Below are 9,720 nucleotides of genomic sequence, written 5' to 3'. Positions count from 1 at the left end.
CCGGTTGTGGGGGGAGGCGTAGGGGGGTTCAGTCCCAGCACTGTGGGTGAGCAGGTGGGGGCCAGCCCAGCCTGGGTTGCCAACCCCCTAATCCCTCTCCGGTGGAATGTGCTTGATTTCAGGAGGCTAAGGTTTTGGGGTGGGGAGCTACAGAAGTCCCCTTTAAAAAGCCAAGCGTTCAGGCAGGCCTGTGGCCCTGCTGTTTGACGGTTCTTGATGGATGAGCCCCAGACCCTCTTGTCGAGGTTCCTTGTCCCCCCTCCTCACACGCCCCCTCACTCTGTGAGGTCTGGCTTGTGCAAGGAAGCCTGTCAATGTTGGGACACGTTGGCCCCATGGCCTGCAGCGGGACGGAGGCCTCTGAGGGATGCCTGCTGTCTGGCCCTCTCCTCAGAGAGCTCCTGGAGCCCCAGGCCTCGGGTCTTGGGCACTTCCCTTTCAAAGCTGCAAAATTATCGCCATTAATGCAGCTTGTCTCCTAGAGGCCCTCAAAGCACAGCGAAGGGGCCTTAGATGTGGCGGATTCAGGGCTAGATCGGGCTTATTTGGGGGTGGACTTGGTGGCTTTTGGGTGGGGTTTTTGCCCTGGGAGGGGGCTGTTAGGATCACCCTGGGACAGCGGTGAGTTCAGCTGTGGACCTCTATGGAGCTGTGGCGCCTGCCTGGGTCCCTCTGAAGGAACCGTAGTGGAGGCCGACGGAGCTGGGAGCAGGAAGGGCATGTGGCAGGTGAAGTTTCGAGCCCCATCCTGACAACGAGCGCCTCCTTAAATTTTGTGCCCTTGCTACCTGGCTTGCATTATCCTGGACCTGAACCTGAAGCCCCATTCATCTTGGATGGAAAGCTGCCTCGATTGCTCTTGGATGCCATTCTGAGACTCTGGGGATTCAAGGGACCCTGGAAGAGCCTGTATAGCCAGGCTCTACGTTCCAGAGGACTGAGAATCCAATTTGTGCATCAGCATGGGCCAGTTCTGGGCAGCCAGGCTGGGAGGGACAACTCGAGGGGAGAAGTACCAGTCAAATCAGCTCTCGGTTCTCAAGAGCCTACAAGCTCAGAGGGAGGCCGAGGGCAGAAACTCCAGACCAGGGCTGCCTACATAGAAACAGAGCAGAAGCGACAAATGTGAGCCTTGTATTCAATTAAATTTCTAGAAGTCATAGTAACAAAGGAAAAAGAAACAGGTGAAATTCATTTTAAGAACATTATCATTTCAACGTGAATCAATGTTAAAAGGGCACTTATATATTTTATGTATTTTTGTACTAAGCTGGGGAAAGCTAGTGTGTATTTTATCCTGAGAGCACACATCAATTTGCACTAATCTCAAGTGTTCAATTGCCACATGTGGCTAGTGGCTAGTAACAGGACACGGAGCTAGGACTGTGGGGACAGCACCTTCATTTCTTTCTTTCTTTTTTTTTAGATTTTATTTATTTACTTGAGATAGAAAGAGAGATAGAGAGCATGAGTGGGGAGGAGAAGGAGAAGCAGGCTTCCCACTGAGCAGGGAGCCCAATGTGGGACTCAATCCCAGGACCCTGGGATCATGACTTAAGCTGAAGGCAGATGCCTAACTGACAGCCACGGTGTCCTGACAGCACCTTCATTTTAAGGGGAGAAAATAAGCAGATAGGATGCACCAATGTATGGCGGGTTAGAGGCCTTAGATAGGGGCCTAGAGAATCTTTCTTAAAGACTTCTCAGTCTGGATCAGTCTGCTTCACTTCTTGGCATGTTGAAGACAATCTGGCTTTAGGGATGGTTCCTGCCCTCTAGAAGCCCTGTCTACAGGGCCTTGTCATGCATGTCTCTCCCAGAGGTAGGGAGGTAAGTCCTGGACCGGAGGAATCAAGACATGCAGGTTCCAACCCCAGCTGGCTTTGAACTCTGTGTAATATGGGTAGGTCACATCCCTTCTTAAGGACTCAGCTCCTCTGATGATAAATGAGCAGCTTGATTGGTTCTCCATGCACTGGTTATCAAGGGCATGGAAGGAAATTTCTTCATGCCTTCTATGTCCCCTCCATACCTAAAACCCAGAAGACTCACTGAATGGCAGAGGGGAGGACACAGGGGTTCCTACGTGCTAGGGGCAGGTCCAGGGGCTGTAGAATGAAGGACTTCTAGCTTGGCACCCTTGTCAATGTCCCACTAAGTTGCCACCTGCTAAACACAGCCCCCTCCCGACACAAACACACTGGCCTCTCACAGATAATTCATGGATGTATGTTGAGCCCTCCAGGAAGCCAGATCCTCAAAGCACAGCTGTTCAAGGGGCTCACGTGTTGGGGTAAGGCACTGTCCCCCAACACGCAGATGGAATGATTCTTGAGGGACATCCTCTTAAGCCCACTGCCTCTCTAGCTTAGATTAGTTGAGCAGACTCACTGAGAGACACCAGCAGGTCTTTGTCCCCAAGAAGCTTACACTCTAACACAGAGACTTATTATCCATGGAAAGCTAACACTCCCAGGAGGTGAATGCTGAGGCACAGAGAAAGATTGAAAACAAGAGGATAGAGAGGCCGCTATAGGACGGATGTTTAGGAAGCCAACTGGAGGAGGGGTTGAGATCTGAGCCAGTTTGGAAGAAGGAATAGATCACTTTAAGGAGACACAGGCCCACAGGTATGAGAAGATGGGAACACACAGTGTGTTTGGACACACCAGGTGGGATCTGTGACTTGAGCCCATGGTCAGGCAAGGAAGCAGAGCCTCTGGGTTTGGGAGCTGGAGATGGACCAGACCAGGAAAGGTGAGTTCCAGGCCAAGGACATAGTAGCAGGGAGATACTGATGGTTCCCAAGCAGAAGACTTGCATAAGGTGGTATTTTAGGCAGGTGGATCTGAAAGCGATATGCCTGGAGAGGCAGGTGGGCAGCGGAGAGAAAACTGGAGGCAAGAAATTTACTCAGGAGGTCTTGCAACAGTCGCTGTGAAAATAATGAACCCTCGAATCTCGTGCAAAGCCCTTCGTTCACTGTCTTATTAATCCTCCTTCAACTCGGTAAAATATCCAGAGTGGGTATTATCGTCACCGTCTAACAGAGCTGGAAGCTGAAGCTCGGAGGAACGAATGGATTCGTCCAAAGGATCAAGTCAGAAAAATCAAACTCGAGCTCTCTGTATCCAGTCCAGAAGTCTTCCTACTACCCTATGCCTCCACAGTCCAGGAAAATGGGAACCCCAAAGGAGGAGGCGGAGATGACCAAGGAAGGCTCTCGGGTTGGAAGTATGTTCAGAGGAAGGCAGAACCCACTTGAGCCACGCATCCCTCCGAAGCTGCCACATTTCCCTCCTAACCCCGTACCCCTGTTCCCACTAATGTTGCCACCCCTTGCTACTGGCTAGTGAGGCCTGAGCGCAGACCTCCCCCACCCCATAACTTTGGAACTTGACCTCCCTGAGCCTCAGCTTTCTCATCTGTAATTTAATGTACCTGCACGCAAGGAAAGAACGAGATAATTGGAGTCCAGAGAGCAATCTCTCAGTCAGTTCCTCAAGTCTGAATTAAGCCAATCTATTGCTCCGTGCGCTGTCCCCTCCTTGTCCCCCACGATGAACCAGAAGACCCCAGCCTCCCACCTTAGGCTGCCTCTGCCTTCCTCAGACCTCCTCTCCTCCCTTGGATACTCGTACGTACACCCTGCTCCGTGTGACCCCGAAAGCCGAGGACTCGAGGCTTTTCTCTAGTCTGGCAGAGGGCCTCCTAAAAACTGTGCTGATCCCCACGAATGCCTAATGACCCTGGGAATCACTTAGCAAGAGGAAAAGCCAGACCTTTGCCCTGGCCCTGCTCACAGGTGATGGGGTTAATCGGGAATTCTCTTTCCCTTGCTCAGGGCTGTCGGTGGGGGTCTAGGTCCCCGATGACCTGGGGACACATTAGTCAGTGATAAGTGGGGCTTTCTAGCCCCTTTTATCCTGTTTACAATACATTGGCTCTCCTTGGACAAAACCCCGCTTCCCCCCACCTTGCTCCTGGCTGTTATGGCTACATGAGACAATTTGCTGATGGACTGTCCACGGAGGGCAGCTTGCTTGGGCGCCCCTCCCCACCTCCCACAGCACCCGGGGCAACATCCCCTCCACCTGGTGGGTCTTGGAAGGAGTCACAGATGCTTGTTTTTCTTGGCTCATTGCAACCTCTGAATTCAGAAATGTCATCCTTTCTGTCTGCTCAGCTCTAACAGAAGGGGCTGGGGAGCAAACCCAGAGGCGGTGAGATTATGTTTCTCTGGCTTGAGAGAGTGACTAGAGTTTTGCTGCTGCCCAAAGCAGGAGCCATCAGAGGTGTCTTAACTTCTCTGTGGCAAGGCCGTCTTTGGGTTGAATGGCGGGCTGAACCAACAGCTCCCTGGAGGGTGGTGTGTTACTGGAGCCTGGACTTAGCTCCCCTCTCCCACTGACAGCTTGGGCAAGCAAGTTCGTTTCTTGGAAGCTTGGCGTGCTTGTCTAGAAAACCAGGGTGGCGATGCCGGTCCGCCTCCGCCCCCAACCAGATAGTTACAGCACAGAATGAGAACCTGTTGAGAAAGTGCATAAGGAGGAGGCATTTTGTTGAGCACTCTGCCCTGGCTTCAAGTGATGACCCTTTCGGCAAGAATGGCTCCTCTGATGGAGGCAGTTTCTAATTGCCTGAAAGTCTACCCTCAAATAATTCCAGCCTTCCGAAATGGCAGGCAGGTAGAATACTTAGGAGAATGAGTTGATTAAAACCAAGTCCATTGCAGGGCAAAGGATAATCAGCAAGCACACACCTTATACCAGCCACAGAGCTGGACACCTGGGAGGCACAGCAGAGAAAGCCGCGTCTCCTGCCCTCAGGCTGGTGGACACAGAACTGGGACACCTGTGCCAAGTGCCAAGTACAAGCACCAGCTGCGCATGCGGCACAGGCAAGGAGTTGCTGCCCTGCCTGGATGTCAGGGGCGCTCCCCTGGGGAGGCGAAACCAGAGTCAACCTGAAGGAGTGCAGGTTAATCGGGCTTGAGGCAGAGGGAAGGGTGTCTGAAGCACAGGGAATAGTGGATGCAAAGATGAGAGGACACAAAAACCACTGTGAGAACAGCTGCCATCATTTTAGTTGAGGCTGGGGGGTGGAGAATGGCCAGGGATGTGGGCAGGAAGGAGGGCTCTGTCTGCCAAGATAAAAAATTTTTTACCAGGTGCTATAGGCACCAGGGAGCTATCCCAGCATACTAATGACCGCAAATCTCTGTGTTCGAAGGATCACTTGGGCATTATTCCAGAAGATGACTGAAAAGGCGAGGGAGTGGTTGAGGAATGATGGGGCCTCTTGACGGGCTCTCACAGTTCAGTAGGGGAAGTGAGGCTTATTCACAACTGGCTTGGTGGTGTGTGGCGCAGGTGGGATGGACAGTAGGGGCACGGGGGTTCAGAAGGAAACAGGAGCAGGAGATGCACGGCGGGGTGGGTTGGGGGGAGACAGAGACCAGGGTTGGGGAGTGTCCGGAGCACTGACAGTTTAGGAGAGGAACTGAATGAGGCAACCAGAGACAGATGGCGGATTAATTTGGTTGCAGAGACAAGAATTACGTTCCATCAAATTGAAAAGGTCAAAAATACTCTTCAGAGGCTTCAAGTTTATCCTACCACAAAGGGAACACACGGGCTGATCCTGCGTTGGTGGGCCAAACCCCGGAACCATAGAATGGTGCGCCACCTCTTGAAGCCAAATAAAAGGAAAGAGCATGAAGGCATCATATTGATTTTCCTGAAATATTACTTGACTCCATTAGCCAAGGCTCAAAGCCCTGCAGACGTTCCCTACTCATCTTTCCTGTCGGCATCCCAGCTGCTTCTTCCATTCTGCAAGAGACCCTCTGCTTTGGCCCAGGGAAACCACACAGACTGCCTGGGACGGCCTCTACCTTGCCAAATTTACATCCGGGTTTGCCAGGAATGCCCAGCGCCTGCCTCTCCATACATCTTCATCTTTCCTGTACTTCAAGGTCCAGCTGAAATCTCACCTCTTCTGGAAAGCCTTCTTTCATCATCCACATTCAAAGGGATCTCCTCCTTCCCTGCATTCTGACAGAACCTAATTGTCTTTATGGCATTGTTACCTTTTCATAAGTCCTGTACCCTGTCTCTCCATCTAGATGACCAACTTTTGGAGGTCAGGTGTTAATTGCTGTATAACAAACTACCCCCCAATTCAATGGCTTAAAATGTCAACCAGTTTCCTGTTATCTCTTGATTTCCTGGGACAGGAATTCAGGCATAGCCTGAGCCTTCAGTTCCATTCTTCTTCCTGCAGGGTCACTGGGTGGGATTCAGCTGGTGGACAGACGACTATAGAGGGTGCAAGATGGCTTCACCTACACATCTGGGGCCTTGGCTGGGAGATGTGGCTCAGCTGGGTGTGTTGAGTGGAGCGCCTAAGCATACAAGCTTTCCAGAATGATGGTATCAGGGTACTTGGACTTCTTCCAAGGTGACTTCGGCTTACCAGTGTGAGTGCTCCCAAAAGCTGGGTGGACACCGCAAGGCTTCTTATGACCTGGCCTTTGAAAACCCAGGATTTCTCCTCTGCCACATTATATTGATTACACAAGTCACTAAGTCCAGCTCAGACTGGAAAGGAAATGGAATTAAACTCCCTCTTGTAATGGGAGCAAAGAATACGAAACCACCTTTATTCTACAACATGATATAGTCCTAAGACCTAGGCAAGTGAAGTCCCCGGCCCAGGTTCCAGACCCGTGGGCCCCCCACTTTAGTGTGCTATTTCTGAATTTTTCTAAGCCCCCCTTCACTGGCTGGGATCATTCTAGTCTGTTTCTCCACTCCAGGATACTGTCCAACCTTCCAGCCCATACATGGTATCGATTAACCAAATGCCCTGAAAAGCTCCAGGGCCCGTGTCCATGGGTTGTCCAGGGCAACCTTCCAAGCATATTGCCTCTGTCCACCAGCACACTATTTCTTTTGCAGCATCGTATAAGATCACCCCACCTGAATGGTACTGACTTGTTGATTTGGGGCGATTCCCATTCATATTAGATACAGGATGAGTTCAGGACTCTGGGCTACTGACAGTCCACCATTGACCCTTGGAGTTGAGCCACCTGTTTTGGTCCATGTCATGGCTCTTACCAGCCTGTGTTCCAACGACAAGGCTGCCTCCAGTGTACAACACACCAGAATAGTGGGAATGGCAGCATTTTAGGCCCCATGTGGGCCTCCCACCCTCACCTGGTAAGAGTGGTTACCCCACGCCCACCATAGGCTTTGTGCGGCATGTCAGGTAGTCCACCAGAGGTGGCCATGCCTGTCTTCTCTGCTCCAGACCATTACTCTGCCAACTGGCTTTTACAATCAATGTCTTCTCCTTCCTTTGATCACTGTAGTGATGTCATAAGCCACTGAGTCAGTCTGGGCCATGTATTCCTTGCATGAATGGGACTTCTCCCCTTACTTCATCCATGCACCTCCAGCTAACTATCCCAGCTAACTATTCCCACTGGTTTCAGTGTGTGGGAGGCAGGAGCGCAGTCAACACTGCAAGAGACCATATTCTAGGAATGCAGTGATTAAGGCCTAAAGAATTCAAGAAAAGGCATAGTTGGAAGATACATGTATTATATATATGATAGATAATAACGTATATGTTATAAATATATATTATCATAAATTTATACTAAAAATTCTGAACAGTGAACTATTATTCATATTTTCCTGCATACCCGAGGGAAAATTTGCCATTAGTGTCATCATCAGTGAAGCACAGTAACAAACTTTGGGTCATGAGAAGTCAGTATTCATATGCAGTGTGAACGATGCAGCGGCAGCCTGGGTACTGATGAAACTAGCCTTAAAGAAATAAGTCAAGACTCAGTTCAGGTCTTATCTTCTCTTTGGAGCCCTCCTGAATCCCCAAACTAGGCTGAGTGCCACTTCTCTGTTATCACATAGTTCCTAATTACCTCTATTCCACACTCACCACATGGTATTACTCTGATTATCTCTGTGGATGTCTCCCTTCTGTGTTGATGTGTATATTAAAGAAGGAAAAATAAGACGAACTCAGAGAGGGAGACAAACCATAAGAGACTCTTAACTGTAGGAAAGAAGCTGAGGGTTGCTGGAGAGGAGGTGGGTGAGGAATGGGGTAACTGGATGATGGGCATTAAAAAGGACACTTACTGTAATGAGCAGTGGGTGTTGCCTGCAACTGATGAATCACTAAACTCTACCTCTGAAACGAATCATACACTATATGCTATTTAATTGATTTTAAGTAAGAAATGAAGAACTTCTATGGCAAGCTCATGGACGTTTTACTCATCTTTGTGCCCCAATCCTTGCATTGTGCCTGATATATAGTATGAGTTTAATGAGTGTATGTATGAAGATTCATGGAAAGTGACCACTGGACTACGTCAGGTAGACTCTGGTGAGCTAGAAAACAGTTCTCTGAGAACAGTTCTCTGTTCTAGGACAGAGGAGAGGTTGGAAGGCAAGCCACCCATAGAGATGTTGGCAGTGTAGATCAATTGTCCAGATGGCTTAGTCATAAAAGAAAAAGAAATGAGATAGAAATTAAAAGTGCAGCAAGATGGAGGGATGGACTTTTCCTCTCTTTAGAGAAAGCCCTATGCCCATATAAAGACCTAAGAGCCTGAGAAACAGAGGGGAGGTCCTCTGGACTTCAGTTTCCTTATCTGCCTTACCCATCTCACTGAGTTGCTGCGAGGTCCAAAAATTCTTTGAGAAAATTTAAAATTTCTATCCAGCCTCTAAAATCTCCTAACTACCTATAGAATTTTTAAAAATCTGTAAGTAAAAATCTACACATGACATTTAAGATTCCCCATGACCTAGCCCCAACCTGCCTTCTAACACTATTATTGCCCCAAGCCCCATAAATCCAACCACGGTGGGGGGCTGTCTATATTCTTTCTCACCTTTTTCCTTTTCTCAAGCAATATGCTCGGCTTCAAACGTCCTTCCCTTCACCCCCATTAGGCCAACAAAATAAACATTTACAGGAGCGACTGGGTGGCTCAGTTGGTTGAGTGACTGACTCTTGGTTTCTGCTGAGATCATGATCTCATGGGTGATGGGAGAGAGCTCAGCCTTGGGCTCTGCTGGGTGGGGAGTTGGGTGAAATTCTCTTTCCTTCTGTGTCCCTCCCCCCCACCCCGGGGGGGGGGGGTCTCTCTAAAAATCAATCAATCAATCAATCAATCTTTAGGGGAAAAAAATTACAGAGTGGTTAGCTTGTGCAAGACACTGTTAAAACTCTATTGATTCTTAAAAACGGAAACAAAAAACTATTGATTTTTGAAGGCTCCATTCATAGGCTATTTAGTCCATGAATCCTTCTTGATTTTCTCAGAAAAACGGTACTCTTGTCATTTGTAGCACTTACTCCACCCCATCATGTAGCTTGAGGGCATGATTAGCCCTCTCAACAGACTAGGAAAGATGAGACATTTGAGGGTTATCTTACTTGTATTCCTCCCCCCAGGATCTGTGCCTGGTAATAGTAGGTGCTCATTAATAAATAAATATTAGAATAAACGGAAAAATGTTAGGGAAAGAATGTACATGGGTGGACAGTCTCTGGGGACACAAAACTGGGTGGGCTCCAGGATACAGGAAAATAAAAGCATCAACTTGTCAAAGGAAGAGGAACATCTCCTCCCTTGGGAGGAACTGCAGATAAGCCTGGGAGGGTGGACACGGG

Source organism: Meles meles, chromosome 18 (assembly GCF_922984935.1).
Source record: "Meles meles chromosome 18, mMelMel3.1 paternal haplotype, whole genome shotgun sequence".
Classification (NCBI taxonomy): domain Eukaryota; kingdom Metazoa; phylum Chordata; class Mammalia; order Carnivora; family Mustelidae; genus Meles; species Meles meles.
This window is presented reverse-complemented; position numbering follows the sequence as displayed.